Source organism: Tenebrio molitor, chromosome 3, assembly GCF_963966145.1.
Source record: "Tenebrio molitor chromosome 3, icTenMoli1.1, whole genome shotgun sequence".
NCBI lineage: Eukaryota > Metazoa > Arthropoda > Insecta > Coleoptera > Tenebrionidae > Tenebrio > Tenebrio molitor.
In genome coordinates this window covers 16,113,495-16,137,007 of record NC_091048.1, presented here as the reverse complement: position 1 = coordinate 16,137,007, position 23,513 = coordinate 16,113,495, and the positions used below count along the sequence as shown (strand labels likewise).

At 33.9% G+C, this 23,513-nt stretch overlaps 1 long non-coding RNA gene across 1 annotated transcript; it reads left to right on the top strand.

Moving 5' to 3' along the window:
* The first annotated feature begins 21,843 nt into the window (after positions 1-21,843).
* LOC138127157 (uncharacterized) lies at positions 21,844-22,867 on the top strand. Its single transcript, XR_011158124.1, has 2 exons — positions 21,844-22,109; positions 22,168-22,867. It is a non-coding gene; the product is annotated as an uncharacterized lncRNA (long non-coding RNA).
* The last annotated feature ends 646 nt before the right edge of the window (positions 22,868-23,513 follow it).

Below are 23,513 nucleotides of genomic sequence, written 5' to 3'. Positions count from 1 at the left end.
GCTGGAATTAAAACATGTAATTAACTTTTAGCTCTTCACTCATGCCATTAGTGCTTCATTTCCTTAATTAGAACCCACAGCACTTTGCGGTTAAGAGAGATTTTCATAAAATAAAATTCACAACTCCAGAGTAATATCGTAACGAAAGTTTTATACAATTTCTTGAATCTGTGATGCTTCGGATATTATATTGAGAAGTGAGATAACGCCAGCTGAGATTGGCAGAGTAAGGCAGTTAGAACACTTATACTATGGCGGACAATAAATTTAGGCCGGCCTGTCATTGAGTTGACATCAAAATGTGAAGCTGGCATTATTGTTCAACTAACCCCATTTTCGATTTTTGTCATTCTTGTCATCGTGACAGCGACAATCAAAATTAAATTGGGAAAAGAAGCGTGCACCAGAGAGAAGTGCTACTACAAATCAATTATGCTAGTGCGTCATGATCTGTAAGTTACGAAAAGGGCGAAGGAAACGCCAAACAGCTTGAAAACCTTCAGTTTGACAAACTGACACATCAGTCATAATGACAATAAATGGTCGCTTGCTTGACTTTTTTGAAATGTCAGAAATTTGCCGGCCTAAATTTATTGTCCGCCATAGTACGTACCTACTACGTTTACATTTTTTATATGAAGTGTTCTTATTTATAATCAATTCACTTTTGTAATGACGAACTAGAGTTACTAAATTTAGTAACTTTTGTCTTGTGAACACATCTTTTTATCGCGAATTTGGGCTTTTAAAAAGTTAGGTTATGGGTCACGTCATTTGTTATCTGTCAAAACTGGTCCCAATCAAAGTATAGTGAAATTAAATTTGTTTAATTATTTAAAAAAAAAAAAGCAAAGTTGCACTAAACAAATACGAAAAGGCAGTTGAACGTAACAATGAAATAATTTTGCATTTTGCTACTCATCCTAGTCATCGTCGCTGTTTTCGAAGTCCGAATCGGAATCTTCAACCAAATTAACAATAATTGGGGATATGTCATGGATGTTATAGTTTCCCATAAGCCTTGTTGTTCTTCATTTAAAATTTTGTACATACTTCTGGGACTGAAGCCTGTACAGCACTTAGGGAGAGTTTTATTTTAGATTTGGATTTACCGAAAAAACATCCGCCACTACTTCTACAATTTTGCACCTTACGTATTTACGTTTCTCCATGAGTAATTTCTTTTATTTTGTTGAAAGCCTGTAAAATGTGCTGCTTCGTCTGCTTGCTTATTGATGCTTTACTTACTCCGTTTTGGAAATTCATTCATTTTGGCAGTGACAATAAGACAATAATATGACAATTTAAATCATTGCCAACTGTCGAATCTTCATTTATTTTGTAAAAAAATCTAACAAAAAAAAAGTTCCAGTTAGTTCGTCATTACAAAAATGAATGCATTATACCGGGTGATCAAGAAGGACTGTTTAAGTTGGCAATACAATTAAGAAAATTTTTATTTATAACACTGTAACTGGATATGTTTTGTTGGTTTATTTGACAAATATCTGAAATAGGTATAGCATTAACACCGACAAGCCACCAACAACCGGAAGTTACTCCTGTTATACGATTTAAAATACGATTCAGTGTTACCAACTTAAACAGTCCTTATTGATCACCCCGTACATGTTATTTCCCTCTAATTGTCTATTCGAAGTGTTTTTGTAAGTTTCGTCAAAGGAATTCGTGGATTCCCATAATTTCTGAAAAATATATTTATCCCAAGTCAGAAATGCAATCGAAACCAAAAGATATCTTGTTCCCCGAAAATTACTCTTCATTTTCACAATTAAAAAAGTATCTACTTATTTTCCGATAGGTATGATGAAGTAGAACAATGACGAAGCCAAATGAGTAATTAAAACAAAAACAAAATTCTAAGGACGTATCAGTATCTGTACACAAGTATACTAGCATCTTTATAGATAGATATATACTGTACCACCCTAAAATTTGGACATATGGACCAGCTGTATAACAATTTGACATCAAATCATGGTTAAGGTTATGTTCACTTCACTTCCCGTACCTTTCTTCCGTGAATTCATTTTCAAAACAAATTTAATGAGAAATCAGGAGAAACCTTTTCGAATTTGAAATAAACTGTCGCTCGTTAGGGCGCAGGCTCAGTTACATAAAAAAATGTTGACACTCAATGTGACCAATCGTATTATCATGAAAATCACAGTTTGGCTCATACCAACAAGACAACGTTTTGACAATTGTTTATTAAAAAAATTCAACTATACAAATAAAAAATATACATCATTTGAATCTTGACAATTGATCACTTAGCCTCGTAATTGTTTACTACCGGGTGATCAAGAAGGACTGTTTAAGTTGGCAGTACAATTGAGAAAGATTTATAATTCGGTTATTTATAACACTGCAACTGGATATGTTTTGTTGGTTTATTTGACAAATATCTGATAGAGGTATAGCATTAACAACGACAAGCCACCAACAACCGGAAGTTACTCCTGTTATACGATTTAAAATACGATTCAGTGTTACCAACTTAAACAGTCCTTCTTGATCACCCCGTATATTACTCGTAAGTAGCTTTCAGGAAAAGACTACACTATTGTAAAAATGACCAAAAACTGTTCATCAAGCATCTCTTCTTGTAAGATGTACCAAAATATGCATTCTTGATGACACATTTGTAGGACATTTCTGAATAAATTTCTTTCGCAAAGTAAAGAGATGTATATACCATTCACGATGTTTTGGCATAAGGGGAGGCTATGATTTCCTTTTTTAACGTTGGATACATGTTTGATTTCTGTCATCTCTACTGTCACTAAAGTGCCTGACATGCGGACCTATCAAAATGAAAGTAACATGTTGCCGAATTTACCGTAATCATAATTAAGCGACTTTAAAACGTATTGATGCAGAACATATTTTCAGTAAGTTACAATGAAGTCAAGTTTTTTTTTGTGTATAAATTAAATCGTAGGTGAGTACAAGATAAATATGTAGCACGGATAGTGAAGGAAGAATCAACGACCCAATTGAAATGGCACAGGGGTTTTGTAAGACCTATTACAACTTCGCGATAGAGTTGTGAATTTATGGCTTGAGTCTATTTTGAAATGTACTCCTGAAATTTGCCAACATTTTTGTAGATATTGTAAAGAACTTATTTCGGAAGATTGGGCAAAATTAATGTGAAATCTTTCATTTGAAAACGTTCTTCCTTTAATAATTTTATTAGGAGAATCTGACTCGGAATTTGATTGGGATTTTGATGCAGGTAATGATGATTTAGAATTTTCTAATGAAATTATGGAAGTTGAATAGTTTTGTTCTTTTTTGTCATAGACGATGGGTGTGTAAATATTTTGCAGAAAGATTGGAATAAAGTAAGGCTTAATAAGTAGGTACAAGATTTTATACAATCTAGTTCTAGGAATGTTTTGGTTAAAATGAAAAATTCATTGAGAAGTTACTAACTGGTTGGTTAAGACACTGTATAGGTGGGTTATCTAAGTGGTGCATAAATTAACAGGAGCCACTTCATCTTTCGGTCCCAGTCCCTACTATTCTGTAGTCTGTTCAAGACAGTTTCCTGTTTTGTTAAATTGGATTAAAAATGTGTGAGTATTTTATATTGCAAACTAGTAAAACTGACAACAATGCACTAGACAATGACGCAGTTTATAACCTCAAACTTAGAAAAAAATAACCTAATTCAACAGACAGCTTTACTGCCAACTTAAATACACTTTTTCCATGGCCTCCCCTTATGCCAAAACATCGTGAATGGCATATACTGATATCAGCGATTTAGGAATTACTTTGGACTCATCTTTATCGTTTGTGCAACATTACGACGTAGTCGTAATGTAGTCACTGGATTTGATAAAAAGAAACATTACTAGCTTTAAGAAATTAGTCTGCTTAATCACTTTATATAAATCCTTTGGGATATCTAACAATAAGCTAAATTACTGTTCTGTAGTTTGACATCCATTTTTTGCATGGCCTCTATACATATAAGGAAATGAGCAACTTTACTCCCTGATGGAGTAAAATGGCTGTTTCTTCCCCTTGGGCAAAAAATATAGCCAACTCAACTTTTTATGTCTACTTTTTTTTCCACAGGTAAAAAAGCGTAGGCAACTCAACCTTTTATGATACATATTTATTTCATATTAATTTTCTTTTTTATCCGAGGTGCAGTTTGTAGACCGATGGAGAAGCCCGAGGATCCTACAGAGCACCGAGTATAACAATTATGCACTCCCGAGGTGCATATACTATTTTTGCACGACCCAACAATTTTAATTGAAAAAATCCGAAAGCTTTAATAGTTATTTACAAGTCGCAAAACGTAGCTTGATACTTGGGAAATGGATGCGCAGTGAAATTGTGGGAAGTAGTGGGGAGAGATCCACTGTAAACGAAGCCGTCGGAGGATTTTCGGTCTTTCTTGCAAGTCGGATTTCTCATTCTATCTGAGCATCTCAAGTATCAAGCTAAGTTTTGCGACCTGTGTGTATCAAGGGAATTACGACGGTCATAACTCATAACTACCAAGGTCAGTGGGTTACTATCGTTACTGACCATGTAATTCATGTAATACATAGATAATTTTATTTTATACCAAATACCTACAAAAACAAATTGTTGGTCTTCAAATTGGGCGAACTGTCATATCATATCGGACAAAAAAAGTGCGACATCAGCGTCATGTTTACCTAAGTACAATCATGAGTACTAATAGCACTTGAATGGAAAAATTGTTCAACTTTAGAAATGCGGAAAACAATTTTAGTGGTAAATTCGAGAACTGTCGCTTTATTTTTGTTGATTCTTCTGATACTACATTGGAAAGAGTTAATAATTCATAATTCCCTAGTATAACTTCCAAAGGAGTCATGTTGAATGACCGAGACGCGTAGCGTCGAGGTTAGTCCGACAGCGACGCTGGCGCTGGAATGAAACTTCCGCCGAGCATATATAGTCTATTTTTTAATCAAAGAACCACGACCTGTTGATTTAGGTTTGTAAATATAAAATTTTACTAAATTTAGGGAATTTAATGATATCTATTGGCTATCCCAGCCAACGTCTGTCATTTTTAATGTCCTTGAAAGTACGTAAACTCGCAGCTAAAATTTGAACGTGTTATTAAAAATGCCTCTCAAATTAATTGTTATTCGTTGTCATTAACTTTATTAACATGCTGCGCTACTAATATCTCTAATAACCTCAATTTTTATATGATGAGATTTTTCACCCTATGTCAAAAGTGTACAATGTTGTCAGCTCTGTGTTGGGTGTAAACTGCGGTGTTGTGGTTCTTTGATTAAAAAATAAACTATAGTTCATTTTTTAACGCTGTAGAAAAAGTCCGACAGCCAAATATACACTTTCAATAGTTCACTAGATTCCTATTTCAATTCTGTAAATTACTTCAATCCATGATGCCATATGCCACAATAAATTCATTAATTAAATTAATCTGCATTCGAGCATAGTTCATATCCGGAAATTATTAAAGAATTAATGCCCTTATGAGACAGAGACGTCACTTTCCGACCGAGTGATCCAAGTGATGAATTGATGATTTTCCAACCCTTTTAGCCTGAAATGCCTAGCAATGACGTATTTTCCAACCTCATGCAGGTTAAAAATAGGCATATTATAGTAATGATTGCGAATAAAATTTATAAACTCAGCCTGCTGCTTCGATTAATTAAAAGATAATTTTCAAATAAGTTCTTAAATGTACCGATAATTTTTTAGGACTTTCTATAAGTACTAAAGTAACTTAATACATCACTGAACTCACAATAAAATAATTCTTTCAGATTTGATAACCTAAAATATAAGCGTACACTTAAAAATAAAAAGTGGCTGTCAAAATCCATTAAGCCTCTAAAAACTTTAATTATATCAAAATGTATTACATATTTATGGCTGTTTGCACCGACGTTCCTTATTTAATATCCCACTATGTTGTTATTGAACGATAATAACACAGTTTTCTGATACGTTATTAGAGAAATAATCCCCTAGGGCATTATCTTCAAATAACAGGCTCTAGGGCGTTATAAGGTTTTCGTTGCTTAGTGACGACCAAATTTTGACTGATTGGTATAAAATAATCAAATCATTGTCAATCCAAAAGCACACGAAACTAGTCGAACATTAAGTTTTGAAGGCACCACGGGTGTTATAATGATACGCCCTCGGTTGCCGTATTCCCCTCGGGCCGGGAGCCCCCGGGTTTCACTCTGCCGACCTCGCGCGTTATCAACCTTATAACACCCTTGATACCTTAATAACTACCGGGTGATCAAGAAGGACTGTTTAAGTTGGCAGTACAATTAAGAAAAAATTTTCATTTGGTTATTTATAACACTGCAACTGGATATGTTTTGTTGGTTTATTTTACAAATATCTGATATAGGTATAGCATTAACAACGACAAGCCACCAACAACCGAAAGTTACTCCTGTTATACGATTTAAAATACGATCCAGTGTTACCAACTTAAACAGTCCTTCTTGATCACCCCGTATTTAAACCAAGCTTACAAGTAATTAATTGTTGCTACGATTTTAATAATTGTAACCAAGGTTTTCAGTTTTTCTTAATTTTTAACTACGACAGTGCAAACGGCTATGTATCAAATATTTTGATTGACATCGTGACGCATTCTATGACAAAAACTGTATATCTCGGTGTGGATTTTGTCATCAAACCTGTATGTATCATTCCTTCCTCGTCTGTAGTTTTGGTCTGCCGAATATCAATAGAATATTTTAAAAAGGGAGGTATTTTTAGCCCGGGATCAGTTACGTATATACTCACTCGTATGTGATTAGAAACATTTAAATATTGGTTATTTACTGTCTACAATTTTATTCTTGAGGAAATTTACTCTAGGTATGTAATAATCTCGGTAGAAAAAAATTAGTAGAGTGATGTTTACTGCCTGCCACTGGAATATTTACCGTGATACTTTTTTCCTTGTTGATTTAGAAAATTGTGTTTTATCATTGTACATATTTGATCAGTTTTTTATTCAGTGAAGTAAAAAATCTTTAAAAGGTACGACTACTGCTATTCAAAACGAAATTGTAAACGATATATTTATGTAAGGAAAATGACCCGGAGAAAAACAGAGTTGTTATATTTTAATAAATATGTAATAAGAAGTTATTATGTTATACACTACCTAATTTTTTTAAACAAATACTTTTATTTTTGTCTCTTGTTACTGTTAATCTCTAGTAGTCTGATTAACTTTAGCATTTACAAACAAATTTCCAATAAAGTTGTGCGTGTGACGACGTATAACGAAAATCTGATGTCAGAAAAATTAATTTCACTTCATCTCCATCATTTCGATAAGCTTGGAAAGATCACCTGATGGCTTAGGCAACCATCAATACTTTTCCAATTAAATTTAGATATAGATTCGGCGATTCGGATTGAGATACCGATCAACGTCGTCCCGAAGCATAATGGAATCAATATTATTCTTGTGTTCACCTGATTGGAGAATTCGGTTTTGTTCCGTTCGTCCGGCTTTGTGCGCGCCCATCTAATTTGTAACAAATTCAACGAAGCTGTTGAGAATTTCGTCTACTCTTTTACAAATAGAGTTTTCCGTCTTCATTCGCATTATCTTTTATCTGAACCGCCGCGCCGTATTAGGGGGTGTCAGTCACGTCTTTACAGTGTGAATTTCAACAGGGAATTTTGCAACCCTTGTAGTCTTGTCTGACGTCCCCTTTCTTCCAGATGGGACTTATTACGAGACCACGAGTATTATAATCAAAGGTGTTGATGTAGCAATTCGGCTGGAAAGTAATTTGCTTGAAAGGATACACTCGGAGCTTGTCAAGGACCTGTTTGTTTTGTTATTCTCGAAGTTTAAAGCATACCTAGCAGCAGCTTTCATCTTGTTATAATTTTAATAAAAGTCCCATTTCTCATTTAAGCATCGTATAAAGTTGACGCTGCAAAAACAAAAATCACTGGATCACGGTCTATGAGAGGAATTAATTTCGTGTTCTTTTACAGAAGAACGGTCAGTCCGAACTAATGGGGAATAACGGCAACCCTCCTGTGCTAAATGATTTGTTAAAATCTCCGCACGACAGAGCAAAAAGTGGCTTTTGGCTCCGAAGTAACAAAGAGGAACAAGGAAACTGAATGTGTTCATCATTCAGGCTAATTTGAATGCGCAGTGAATAGCCTGTAAAATCCTGACGTTGTGTATTTTAACTTTTCAAAGTTGTTAATGGGACTACGGCCAATGAAAACGCAAATACTTGCACGTGTTTATGTGTTTAAGTACAGTCAGCTGCAAACGTTGAGGATGTGAGATAATTTTATAATTTTATATAGTGGCTGATTACTTTCGAAGCAACACAGCGGGGACCTGCTTTATCTCGCTAATTACTCTATAATTTCTCAAAATCCCGCCGTACCCTCGACGATTATTTTTAATACTCTTCCATTTAATATCAAATTACCTGCGATCTCGAGAAACTTAGTTTTTAATTTAAATTAAGTCCATTGTAGGTGTACCGGAAATGGAGCGGCGACATCTTATGCAAATCGCGCTGAATATGATGAGTGGAAGAGAACGGGTGGAGAAAATTCTGTTTGGAAGAGACTGTCCCCTAAAACAATGTTATTTATTATTCCATTATATTTTCCCATCACAATCAAAATATTTCCTTTCAGGAGCGCGAGAACGGCAAATGGTGGAGGCGCCGGAAGACACTTCACTATCGTCACCATTGTGTTTACCTACACTGCTTTGCACTTTGCATTAACAATAATTCAGGCCCGGATTCAGTTAACTCAGACAATGTTTGCGCTGGGTATGCATTGTTATTGGGTTAAAAGTTAAAAAATACGGGTTCGCTGCTGTTTCCTCTGTACGAACAAAATTCAACGACCGTAAAGCATAGGTCAGAGGTGATATTTCTGCTTTATTGTTGCATCGATTTAATTTTTTCGTTAGTCTAGTTGTTTCATGATGGAGGTAGAAGAGCACTATGCACTTAAAGGCTGGTGATGCTTAAGAGCCTACACTATCAGAATAAAGATGACGAGGTGCTTTTACCGTCACTTCTTATAACCTGCGCACGTAACCGCGTTTTATACGCATATTTCTCTCACTTTATACCTGCCATGCTTAAGTGCTGCTAAGATATTGTAGCCGTAAACCTACACCGGTTCTCTCGAAAGCTGCCCGAACTCGAAAAATTCCCTACAAATTAAATAAGGCGCTTAAGCGACAATGCGATTTTCACCGAACTGGGGCCTTCTGCGCGATATTATAAAATATGCTCCTCCAAACGTCAAAACGTTGTCAGGACTTAGATGAAGACATGGTATGTAAATAATACACACGCCGAGAGTGCGAATACCGCCACGATTATTTGTAGTCGCATTGTGTAGAAAGGAAATGGAATTGTCACATCTCGACAGTCGGAATAAATAAATATTCCTGTCGCTGTCTAGTTTCAATATTAAATATAGAAGATTGTTTTGCACATGACACATAAAAGAGAACTTCAATATTCAATTTTTACATCGTGCGGATGCGAAAAGGGTTTCTCTAAAAGAGCATATTCTGAGTTAGCTACGAATAGAGCTCATACTCATTGCGAAAATCAGATTTGAATACAACTTAATTTATTATCAAGCAATTACTCAAAATGTTGATTAATTTTGTAAGCTACCACCCAATTATTTTAATTTGCGTAAATAATTAATGTAACATTGCAAACTGTTTTGTCAGTTTTATTATTTAAAGTGATTAACCAAATTAGATCAACACACTTTATTAAACTACACTACTATGCTCATTACTTACTAATTCTCTAAGTTCTAATACTCAAAACATTAAATTACGTCTTGGAACTGTAGTATGTCTCCTATACTTATAATCAGTAATTATCTAGTTTTTAATTTCTTACAAAGTCTTATAAGATCAAGATGTCATCTTCAAATGGATGGGATGATCACTGAGAAATTATGTTTACGTCGCCGTTTCATTCTACTGTGGTAATCCGCGACCCACAAACAGTATTGATATTCGTCATTGAAGACAGAATCAAGTCATTCATGGGTCCATTGGTGTACACCCCTCAAGTCTTCCAGCGCCATGATGTTAAGTAGATACACATATGTATGGTAAGATCTGATACTTAAAGATTCTTGAAAATATTCAGGAAAAATTAGTGCGTTGTATCATTACCTCCTAAAGAACAAGGCCTGACGGTTGGCCCGAGACGTGTTTACTAGTAGTCATACCCGACTACTGCTTTTGCACGGACGATCGCTGTATGCATGTATAGAAAATTTAATAAATGAGGATTTCCTGTAGAAACGGGGCTGCCAGTCTTGAACTGAACCCTCAGTCACACCCCATTCGATTTTTTTGCAAAATGGAAAACGAAATTACAAAGCAAACCATTATAAATACCGAATTTAAAATAATGTCATGACTCGAAAATTACTTGCGATTTAAAGCATACACACTTGTCCGATATACATTTTTTTTGTTCGACACTGTCAGAATTTGAGAATTTTCTCCTGTGTGGACGGATTTTGATAAATTTGACAACTTGTCAAAACGAAACGTCAAGCTAATTTTAAAGATTTTTAGCGATTTGGAGCCTTTAAGGGGTTCGTCGAACAAAAAAACGTTGTATTCAACTCGTTCTTGTGTAATTTTGGCTTTTTTTGGCACTCGTGGACCTTTAAAACTCTCGTTTCACTCGAGTTTTAAACTGGTCCACTCATGCCAAAAAAAGCCAAAATTACACACTAACTCGTTAATTAAATAACTATTATAATTTGAAGGATTATGACTATGTGAAAAACAAATATGTATCTTACGGAATTATAAATAATGCCAAGTTTATACCTACAATATGTAATTATTTATTTGAAACGGTGTTGTGCTTCCTTTTTTATTTTTACCTAATCAATCGTTGGATTTTCCGCAATAATTTTTCGATAGAGTGTTTGTTGTACTAGTGATGATGAATTTCAAAATAGTTTTGTGCGTATGATTTTCACAGTTAATTAATATCGAGACAGTAGGTAATGTTATGATTCGTGCAGATGCCGGTAATTAAAAACTAGATTAATTACACTTTTTTTTATTACCAATACTCAAAAATTTATTCTCATAGCTTTTTAGTAGTTTGTTGAACAATACACAACTGATTAAAACTATACGAACAGCAATATCCTAATCGTAACGTAGGAATGTCCTACCAACACATTTTTGCAAAACTAAACTGTAATAGCACATACTATCTGTGAAAATTAGTCAGATAAAAGCCGACTCTGAACGCGGCGTAAGGGCTGACTTTGTGTTATGATATGACATATACTAGCAAAAGTGTTACGTGATAAATACGTCAGAGCAGTCAGGCCTTGTTCTTTAGGAGGTAATGGTTTGCGAAGTGTCACTTGGCATACCCTTCTATTTGAAAAAAAAAGTTAGGGGTGGTTGCGCACTTCCGGGAGGAGATGTGCAAAAACCATATGCGCCAAAATGTGGGCAAGGAAAAACAAAAATCGACCTGTTTCGGGATTTTTTACAATGTCCAAGTTATGAATTTTATTCCAGTTAAAGTTTCCACACTGTATATCTTTCTCAAGTATTTTATCTATGTATGTATAAGCATTTTAGGTATTCGGTTTTTTTTTGAATTTACTAATGTTTCTGGCAAGTATAAAACTGAGAAAATCCGAATACATGTATTTCAACATAGTCATTAATAAATACATTTGGTGTACCTACCTAATATTGGCCTATTGCTTTGATGCCTTCAGAAAAAAAAATTCGATTTGTACTTAGTGCTTCTTACCACTACCACTGCTTGAAGAATATCCAGGACTGGATATGGCAAATAGGAAGATCGTCCCAATATTTGGAAACCGACATTGTGGATTGCGACTAGCCGCCACAGTGTAGATCCTCTAAGCAAGGGACAGATGAAGCATCACATGTGATGTTACTTTTCTCTTTCTTTTCCATTGATATTACATCTCCTACTTTGAAAATTAATTTAACATTAGAGCCTTTCGTTATACTTTGTCCACGTGGAGTGGCGTTAACTAACGTCTTTCGAATATTGTTAGCGGAAATGTTGACTTTCTTCAATTTGTTCAACTGATTCTTTGTGCAAGTGTGTGTTGCCTCTCTTCATCTCACCGGCGTAACATTTAAATGAGATATAAATGACACTTTTTTCTTTGCAGAACGTGCCGACTCGCTAATTTTACGTTTTAATCGCGCGACGTGACCAAATTATCAATGCTAGACAAAAACGATGTTGATTAGAAATGTAGAGTTCATCGAAGTCTGCAAGAAAGTCTCGAACGATAGATGCCCAACCTTTGTAGATTTTGAGATGTAACCATTTTTGTGCGACGTCAAATATTTAATATATTTATCACCAGGAAAGAAGAACATTAGACGCTAATAACAAAATTCTCTTATTGCGTTCGGTTCTAGTTAAAACTTCGCAATCAATAGCATTGCGATGCATAAACTTGATGCGTATTCTTGTTTCATAGTCTAATGCTTCCTTTGTATTTAAGTTTCTGATCAGTAAAACGTGCAATTAACTTTCAGTACTAACTTATGTGGTGGCAAACCACTAATAGTCAAAGAATTTTGTATTTCACTCCAAAGAGTTTTTTTCTTGAATACTCTAAATAAACTCCCTCTTGCAGTGGATGCAGTGGATTTCACTGCGGGGGGGATTAAATCAATTACACAAATCATCCACTCCGCATTCGATCCAAATTCACGTCGCTAATTTTTTACAGTGTATGGACGTAAACAATGAATGTTTTGCTATTTGTAACACACAGGTGTCCCCGAAAAAGAAGATGAGTCCATAATTCCTTTATTTATCGAAGGATTTTAATTATTTATACACCAAATTAAATGGCTCTAAATAGGCTACAAAAAGCACTAATAGATTCACATATAGGTCCAAGGGCTTCAGGGCTAAACTGTCAAATTTTTTTTTTTTTTCAAATGCGAACAAATAATTTTTTTAACAGTTCTGATAGAGATTTTTATTCTAAAAAGAACAGTGTATCACAAGTATACACTTACCTACCCAAAATAAAAAAAAAAGTTAAAAAACGCTACTATCGTCGATGCTTAAACTGCGCTCTGCACGTGCAATCCCAAATGTTATTGTTATTACATATTTGTCATTTGTTTTTCCAACTGACTTAATTTGGTTAATTTATTACATTGTAATGCAATGAATTTTGATAGCTTCTCGCTTGGTGCTCGTCATTTGTTTCAAAATATAGTGTTATTTTTTTTCTTAAATGAGATTACACGTGTCATACATTGTTGTTTTCAGAATAAAAATCTCTATCAGAATTACTAAAAAAAAGTATGTGTCCTTATTTAAAAAACATATTTTGATAGTTTAACCTTGAAGCACTTTGGGTTTTACGTGAATTTAGTACGCCATTTTGTAGCTTGTTCACAACCATTTAATTTGGTGTATTGATAATTAAAATCCTCTAATAAATAAGAGAGCTTTGGATTTGTCTGTTTTGTTGGGGACGCCCTGTATATTATACATACATTTTATCTTTCTGCACTCCTTCTCCACATAAACTTTAACTATGCCAAATCTCACACTCCTCCGTGCGCGCAATTTACTTAAAAAGGGGTACAAAGGTTTTCCTTCACGTATTAATATACAGTGAGCGGCAAAGGTATGGAATAAATTCATTAAAAATTAAACAAAATTTTTTTCAAAAAAAATCTTTGGATAGGTCAATTTTAGTTTATAAAAATACATATTTTATTACAAAACAAAATTCCAAACAGTCATTTGTTTTCGAGTTATGACGTCATCGATAGTTTTTTTAAATGGAAACCCCTTATTTTTTTCTTGATTCTGATAGCCCTTTTAATTGTCTAAGCGCCAGTATAAAAATTTTGTTACGTTACATAAAAAAAATTTTGAGAAAAAAAAATAATAAAGTTGGAAAAAATAAATGTTTTCTATTATTGATTCAAAAAATTGAAATTCACGCATAGTTATCGGTGCCTGAAGTGGGTCATTTTCTAACGTGTATTTCTTTTTGCATTGTTAGTAAGATCGAAACCATAGAAACCATACAAAACAGTGTGTGAAATGCGATTTCACGCACACGACTATTTCTGTGTTTCACTTCACGCACTGTATTTTATTAGTTACCTAGCAACATGGTCACTGCATTGAAACTTCAGAGTTCCTTCAAAAATTTGAATTTTTAATTTCAATTTTTTGAATCAATTATAGAAAAAATATTGTTTATATTTCGTGCGTGAAGATGTTTTTGTGCATTCAAAGGCTTAGGCTAGGGCCACACTACAGACTAAATAATCGGCCGATAATTTAGTCCTATTGGGTAGCTTCCGCGCCCACCACGTAAACTAAACTGTTTTCGATCAATCTGTCGGCCGACTACAATCGCTTTAGTGTGCGCACTCACATAAGTCCTCATACTTATTAAGCAACCAACTAAATTGTCGGCCGACGAAAAGTCTGTAGTGTGGCCCTAGCCTTATACTGCCTCGACCTTCGTCTCGGCGTAAAAGACCTTTTCATGCACAAAAAACACTCTCTTCACGCACTTAATATAAAAATAACTATTATAACGAACAAAAACAAGTCAAAAACTGTGTTAGTAAGCACTTAAAATTATGGAATTAAATGTTCGAATTGCCATCTCCCAGCTTGTTGTTTAATTTTATCTAGTTTTATCCCCGCACCCAATCAAAATTAAAATTTCTATACGTTGTGTTTCTGTTAAATGAGTCATTTTCGAAAACGCTTTGTAAAACAAATAACACATACGAATGAAATTGACAGTAACATTTGACTGTTTGATTTACCCACTTGATTTTTTGACTTGTTTTTGTTCGTTATAAAAGTTATTATGTGATACACAAAAAATTTTGTGCCGACTTCAGGGGATTTTTGTGAAATAAAAGTTAAAGCACTCATTTTAATAATTGGTGTTAGGGACTTTTTTTGTGTTGGCAACACTTAAACACTTAAAATGTAAAATCAACATCGTTCTTGTTTCCTGATATTTATTAAATTTAATTAATTTGTTTTTTTGACATTTTCCTGAAACATTTTGGGTAATGGATACACCAGCCCATATTCAAGAAGTGACTCAAAACAATCAAAACACTTAAAACGTAATTTTAATTAATTAATTTTGATTAAATATTGCTTCTTTGTAGTTTGTACATTATTGTAAATACTGGGTGCCCCAAAATTCGCGGAACAACGTAGTATGTAGTAGTAGTATGTTGTTAAGTAGTCATTAAGCCCCCATATCTTCAAAATCTAAGAGGTATAGAATTTTTTAGTTATTTTTCTCATCATTTTCTAACATGAGTTGACATTGCCTCATTGAGTTGTTCCGCGAATTTTGGGGCACCCAGTAGAACAACGTTTTACCAAATTATATCCCGAGTGCGGCTTTAATGATATTTCATATCATATATTTCATGTTAATTTGTAATGGATATGAGACATACAAATCGTTATAATCTTCCAAAATTATTTATATAAACAATGTTGTATAAATATAGATTGTTCTTCTACGACCAGACAGATTTATCTTGATATGCAGAAGTAATCTGCGAACGCAAATTTGTCTTAAATATTTACATGTATGTGAAACGTTGAAATTTGTATAGTTTCATTTTAACCCGAAATGGTAGAATGCTTTCTCTACAAGTCACAAAAGTCCTTCAGATTACACCTCAACGTGATTACTCATACCAAGGGAAATAACAGTCTGCTGAAAGCTAATATACTTTCTTTTATATTTCATACCAGAAATGATAAAAAATGTAGGGAAATAATTTCAGCTGTACAGTAAAACTCTCGTCTTCTGCGCTTCTCAAAAAAACATAATCTTTCGTTCAGGAACAGTTTTCATTGGAAAATCAAACAGTTGACAAATAGTTTGATTTAGTGCCGATTTATGCACTGCTATTCATTACTGAGATGACTTTAATTAAAAGTAAATCCTAACGTAATACAACGAAAGTTCTGAATCAGACTCGGTCAAATTAAAAGATACTCGGGGAAATCAAGAATGCTCGACACAAGACAAGAAAAGATCACGAATGTCGCTCGTTTCAAAGAAGATTTGTCGTTTCTTGTTTCACAGTTTTTCTCTCTTTTTCTGATTCCACTTAGTAGGAAATTACATTTAATATAAGAAATAACGTCTTTCCGGATGTGTGTCCGGAAAACAAACACGTCCAAATGCACTATAGCCGTATCCGCAAACAGAAGCATCAACTTTTATCCACATCTAAATCGCGAACAACAAGACATGTCAGACATTTAATTAGTTGCTTCCAACACTTGACAGTCGTCTTAAAGGACAAAAATTCCTAAACTCTTTCAGACAATGCAATTTCTGTTATTTGTTGCCCACGAATACAATACTTTTGCTTAAAAATTAGCTCAAGTAATTTGAATTCAACATCGGAAAATAAAAACTAAAATTTTATTATCTGATCTAAATTGATTTTATTTTTCACTTTAGTATAATTGAATGATAACTCCTAGGATACGAAATACGTAAACATGTTCATAACAACCGGGGCATAATAAGAGGGCGTAATAAGAATAAGCGGGTGTAATAAGAATAAGCGGGCGTAATGAATTCATAACGCCCTCATCAATTCATAATTGCAACACAAAAGTAAATTTGACAATTATAAATAAACAATTTTTTTTGTTTCATAGGCTACCAAATGTTGTATTTATGTAGGTAAAGCGTACCACAAAGATGCCAATTCTTTGCCTTTTTTTTAGAGAACACGTAGTGAAAAATAAAATCTTGTATTCACCACGGCGTCATCGAATGATTACGCCCATCGAATGATATCCTTCTGTCGGGCTAAAGCCCTCGGGCTGGATTCATCGTTCTCCGGGCGTAATCATCGTTGTAACGCCCTTGGTGCATAAATAGCTATTAAACCAAGTGTCCGAAATCTTTAGGCATTAATGATTTTCACCTTCTGTTCTATACGGTAGGGTATCGGACGTGATTGAAAAGTCATCAAAAATGGTCTACTCACATAATGACATGTGTGAAATATCAATTGAAATGTCTTGACTCACTGATTCCGACAATGTATATTTAATTTTGTGGAAATGAGTTTCTTGATGTGCGTGCCTTTTGGCGACGGCCAAACTTATTTTAAAAATTTTGTTTTATACGGGGTTATTTACGAGAGACTTCCGATGAAAATTTCGTTATATGCAATCTAAAATACAAGAAACCTCTAGAAGTTGATATTTTATTTAATTCGAGATAAGTTAGCAATCCAAGTAGCTTGGCGAGTTAAATTAATCATGACATGATAGTTTCTCTTTATTAAGGTTATGAGCAAAAGTTTTTACAATAAACATGGATCTTGCTCATTTGAAATCGCCGTCTGTAAATAAATGCAACTTGCGCACTTTTTTTTTAATATGAGAATCGTATCCTTCTTTTCATCTTTTGTGTACATGAAAAAAGTCTTGAAAAATTATGATTATGTAATTAAAAATTTGAAAACTTACATGACAGATAATATTAACATGACAGACGATAAGGGCCAGCAATCGTTGATTTATAGTATTTTACATTACAAGCCAGGTAAAATGGTTTTTACTGGCGAATGGAGGATATAACTGACGAGTCGAAGACGAGTCAGTTACCTCCTTGAGCCAGTAAAACCAGTTACCTGGCGTGTCTTGTATAATATTTTATTTGTTACTAAATTGTAAACAACTAAATAAAATTAAAAATGATCAAATTCTGTTTTCTTCCAAATTATTGCTCAAAACTCAGAAACCTTAGAAGTACAATTACTATGACAACGCGCCGTTTGTTCAAATTGTTTATTTCCGTCAAGATTTTTTCTCAAATGAACGTGCCAGAAGAAATCAAAAAGGAAGCTATAAACGTGGCTTCCAGTTTACTGCCAGCGAAGTCTTTAGCAAGATATGAACGAGAATTATGAAGAATTTAAAAATTGGCAGAAAAACAATAAGGTAACTAGTGTAACGGAAGACGTTCTTTTGGTGTATCTTCACCAACTATCAGACAAATTTAGCCCCAATTCTTTGTGGTCGAAATGGTTCATGTTAAAAAGCTGCCTGGAAATTAAAGAAAATGCTGAAGTTCGCAGGTTTGTTTTCCTATTACAGACGTTGTCAAAAAAATGATATTTTAACTTGACATTTGTAGATTTCATAAGGTAATTGCTTTTCTCAAGAGAAAGAATGAGCGTTACGTGCCGAAGAAGGCAAGGGTTTTAACAAAAGAGCAAGTGGAAAAATTTCTTGTTGAAGCTCCTGATGACTATTGGTTGTGATTACAATTTTTGGAATTTTTGGTGCTTGCCGGTGTGACGAGCTTCTCTCGTTGACGGTGAAGGACGTAGAAGATGTTGAGAAATATATTATCGTCACTTTACGGAATACAAAGAATTTAACAACAAGGAGATTTACGATCACAGATGAGAGCTGCAGTTGTCAACCTTGTGTTTTGTACAGAAAATATGCAGCTCTTCGTCCTCGTCAAGCAGACCAATTACGTTTCTTTTTAACCTACCGTAATGGCAAATGTATTTCCCTCAATGTTGGCCAGCATATTATTGGCGGTGTACCGAAAAAAATTGCAACATACTTAGGGCTACAAGAACCTGAATTATACACAGGTCACTCATTTCGCCGATCAGCAGCAACAATGGTTGTGGATGCAGGTGGAGATATTTTGACACTAAAACGTGCGGGAGGATGGAAAAGTAGTGGAATTGCGGAAGGTTATGTGGATGATTCTATCAATAAAAAAATTGAAATTGCGAAAAAAATGTTTCCTGGACGAAACTCAACAGATGTGGCTTCCACTTCGACAAATGTGGCTTCCACTTCGGGAGGTTCTACAATTAATTGTCCAATGACGAGCGAATTCACTTCCGCTTCAGGAATGTTCGACATTAGTGGAAATTCTAATTGTACATTTAATTTTAATTTGTATGAAACAAAGAAATAAAAATGTTCAAATGTTAAAAACGCTACTATCCTTTCCAAATTTCAAATTTCTCTACTAACTTGTTAAATTCATAACTGGTCTGCTGTCAATTTAACGCTACTAGCCAGTTAAAATGACTTTTCAACGTCAAGTGACAGTTCGAATAAATGACGTTTACAATTTAGTAACAAATAAAATATGTATTAGGTACTTTTTATAAATTTAGGAAGCTACTGTAGGAGCAACAAAAAATGCCATCAAGGATCAAGGATGGCTATGAAAAAGAAAGTGCCGTGTCTTTGACTAAGAAATTCGTCATGGATTTGTGGAATCCTGAAATGGGTCAGATCTTGTGTATTTAAATAAACAATTATAGGTATTAGGGCATTTTTTTTCCCTGCAAGTTACAGTGCACAAGAGCATTATGGACTGTCATAACTACCCCTGATGGCATTTTTTTGTTGCTCTTACGGTACTATGACTATGCCGGCCAAAAAATTTTAGCTGTCACTGTTTGTCATTTCAAAAAATCAAATTGTAATCCATACTTTATTGTCATCATGATCACCGTCTTGAATATGAATGTTTTTTTTCGGGTGGTAAATTTCAAAACTCGAAATTATTTTGTCATTTCTACTACACGGAACGTTTACCTCAGGTTATTTATGTACGACTGCTCTAATTTTGTTCATTCATGTCGAATTTTTGGAAAATCTGAGCTTTAAGCATTTTAAATTGATTGTCAAAATGACAATTTATGGGAATGTCAAGATAGTGACGACTAAAATTTTTTGGCCGCCATAGTACAAACTATTGAAAATTGTAGTTTCGGTTGCATATAACGAAATTTTCATCGGAAGTCTCTCGTGAATAACCCTGTACATACCGAGTGATTCAGATTGGTATTCGCGCCCCTACATCTTTTTTTTTTAAGAAAAAACTATAGCAAACCATATATATTAAGACAGTCAACTTTTTTTTTTAAATAGTACACTATACATTTCATAGCCTATTCTTGTAAAGCTTTCTTTTCTACATTTGAATGTGTAAAAAAAGTTGACACTTACATCAGAAAAAAATCTAGAAAAATAATAAAATATGGTTTAATTTATTCGAAAGCGTTATTTTCTAAAAAGAGCTAGTTACCCAAACATTTGTAAAATCGAATTATGTTGGTTCCCTGCGTGTCACTATTTACAAGACAACCACGTAGCCAAAAAATAAAATTATTTGACCTTATTTGTTTTCAAGCCTCGGGTGCGCCTCGGCCAGAAAACTGAGATTCGGATGAAATACCAAATCCACACTGAATTTACTATGCTAAATTCGCGTTATGTTGGTTCCCTGCATCTCACTATTTTAAGAATTACATAGCCAAAAAATAAAATTATTTGACCGTGAAATACCCGATCCATCCTGAATTTACTTTATTCGAATATTAGAATTTACACTTATTCGAATTTTACATAGTCAGTTATTCAAATATGTATTCGAATACGATTTCCAAGACTCATCATGTCATTCATGCACTGTCAAAATTCAACTACATATTTTCATCGTGTATGCATTCAAAGCGGTATAGCTATTTATTTAAATGTAGGTACTTTAATAATAATTGACGCTATTAATGTCAAAATTCAATTGTCTCCATGGCTAACTAGCTCTTTTTAGAAAATACATTGCGCCGCAAAATTAACGCATAATTTAGAACATTAATCGTACTCCTTTTTAGAAATTTTTTTCCTGCCAAAAACCAAAAATGTTCATTCGCATTATCTTGAAGTTTAAATCCGATACTCATTAGAAAACCACTTTTCATAATGCATCATTTAAAGTTTAAATTTACAGGCATTTTTAAAGTTTTTACACAGTATGCGCTAATTTTGCGGGGCAGTGTAACACTTTCGTATAAATTAAATCTTTTTTTTTCTCGATTTTTTCCTATTGCAAGTGTCAACTTTATTTACACATTCAAATGTAGAAAAAAAAGCTTTACAAGAATAGACTAAGAAAATAATGTATAATGTACTATTTAAAAAAAAAGTGACTGTCTTAACTTTGACATATGTCATCCTAGAGAAGATTTGACAACGTCATCTATTGTAGTTTCATAAGCGATTTACAAATATACAGTGTGGAAACTACTTATGGACTAAATTCAGTAGTTTCAAAACTAATGATAATTGTCGAAATCCCTGAAACAGGTCAATTTTTATTTCTCACAGTGCTTATTTTAAGTTACTTCATTTGTTCATGAAATCATCCATTTTCCCTAAAATTTGAAAATGTTTTTTTTTTTATTTAAAAATTAAAACAAGGGTGCAAATTCTAAAAAATAACATAAAAAACTGGTTTTATAAGGGTATTGACGCACTCGTCCCATAGAAAACTCCCCTACGGGTCGTTTTCTACACCTGGGATTCGTGCGCCAAATCAACCCTTATAAAACTCGTTCTTTAATATACTATGATTGTGTAAAATAATAACGTAAAAATTTTTTTTTGAAAAATAGCTTTGCTTTGGAGTAAAAAATCTTAAATTTTTGTAATTTCTCTTAAAAATGGAACGGCAACGTATCTAGAATAGTATTTTGTCACTGTGGATATGAAGGCTGCTATGTATTGAACAAAATTAAAGTGCTTATATCTTCTTCAGGAAGAGCGAGTTCCACTGGGTCCTTCCCTACCACGCTCTGAATGCGGAATTCGCGAATTTTGAGACACCCTGTGTAATGGTGCGTTATTATTAGTGTTACACTATATTTATACAGGGTCTCTATAAATGATTGTCTGGTCAAGCCAGCCTTGGAAAAAAATTTTACTGTTCCGCTTTTTTGAAACCGATGCCAAATTCTAATTCGTTTTCACGGTCACTTCTGACGTTAGTGAATGACGTTTCGTTTGCGCTTGTCAGTCGAGTTTTGGTTCCTTATATTCGTTTTATCGCAGTTAATCACAGTTAATATATGTACACCAAAAATCTGTATTTTTCAATAAAAATTGCAAGTACGTCCGCTTTTAGAGGTAAATACACTTGCAAAATTTGTGAGGTTATGCTTTAATGTTTTATGTTTTATTTTAGCTTTATTTTCTTTATAATGGTTTATTCTGTTGAACAGAACACGTTCATTGTTGTTTTTTATTTTCGAAATGGAAGGTTTAGTAATGGGGAATTATCTGTTTGTAAAAATGAATTCCATCAAAATATCTGAACAACATTGTGAACAGATTTTTAACAATCAGAACAATTAGCAAGGGTAAATCATTAGGACGACCACCAGTATCTGATGAAATACTCGAGGATTTGAAAGAAATGATGGAAAAGACTCTACAGATATCCTTAGCCTGTTTATCTCAACAATCTGGTGTACCACGATGCACTTGTCATAAAATCATTAAAAATAGGCTACAACTGCATCTTTATAAAATTAGTGTTGTACAAGAACTCCAACCTGCAGATTATCAAAGTTGTGTTTAATAATATATTCAGTTTGAAAATCACCTCAATTTCATAATTTGGAGTGCTGAGAATCCACACCAATTTGTAGAGACTCCTTTACATGTTTTGAAAATTGGTGTATGGAACTGTGGATAGCAGTGTTGCTGTATCCTTAACTAAGAAATGCTGCAAAATATTTTTGAAAATAAATGAAGAATTGTCAAGTGTTTGGAAGTTAATGGGGGACATTCTCAATCTATTTTATAAAAAAATACCTATTTGTTATCGTTATTTAGTGTTGTAAATTATGTTGTTAAATACATTTGATTTTATTGAAAAACCAGTAAGACATATTTGTTATGAAAAACACTGTTATTTATATTGGAAGAAAAAATGGGAGTCAATACCATATTCGACAATTCAGTCTAGGTCGGATTTACCACTAGCATAAAACAAGAAATGTGAAAGCACTAAAGCAGACAAAAAGGCAGTATCAAGTATTGTATTGTGGTATATGGGGACAAGGTGTCCTCACTATTTATCTGTTTGGATTTGTTCTCATACCAATTCCTGTACAGTGTGTGGCGGTACGATGGGGGCAATAATTGTTCCCCTGTTGGTGTTGATATTAAATAATAAATTAATTAATGTTAGCAAGAGTAAAGCACAGTTGAAACTTGTCTCTGGTTAAAAGCCAACAACCTAACCTGAAAATGTGACATTCATTATTTGCCGAACAAAGCGGCACATTCAAAATTTGACAAGTTTCCATGGCTGGCTGGACCCGACAATCATTTATAGAGACCCTGTACTAAGGACAACGTAACATTTTATCTGCCCCGCCCATTTCATTTTCTTAGTTACCAATCAAATAGGTTGTTAAGACGATCTCCACAATAATTGTGGACTTGACAGCAAAATTCTAACCTTAACTTTTTTACGTGCCAAATGTGATGAAAAGTTGTATAGATTGAATCTAGCTTTGATTC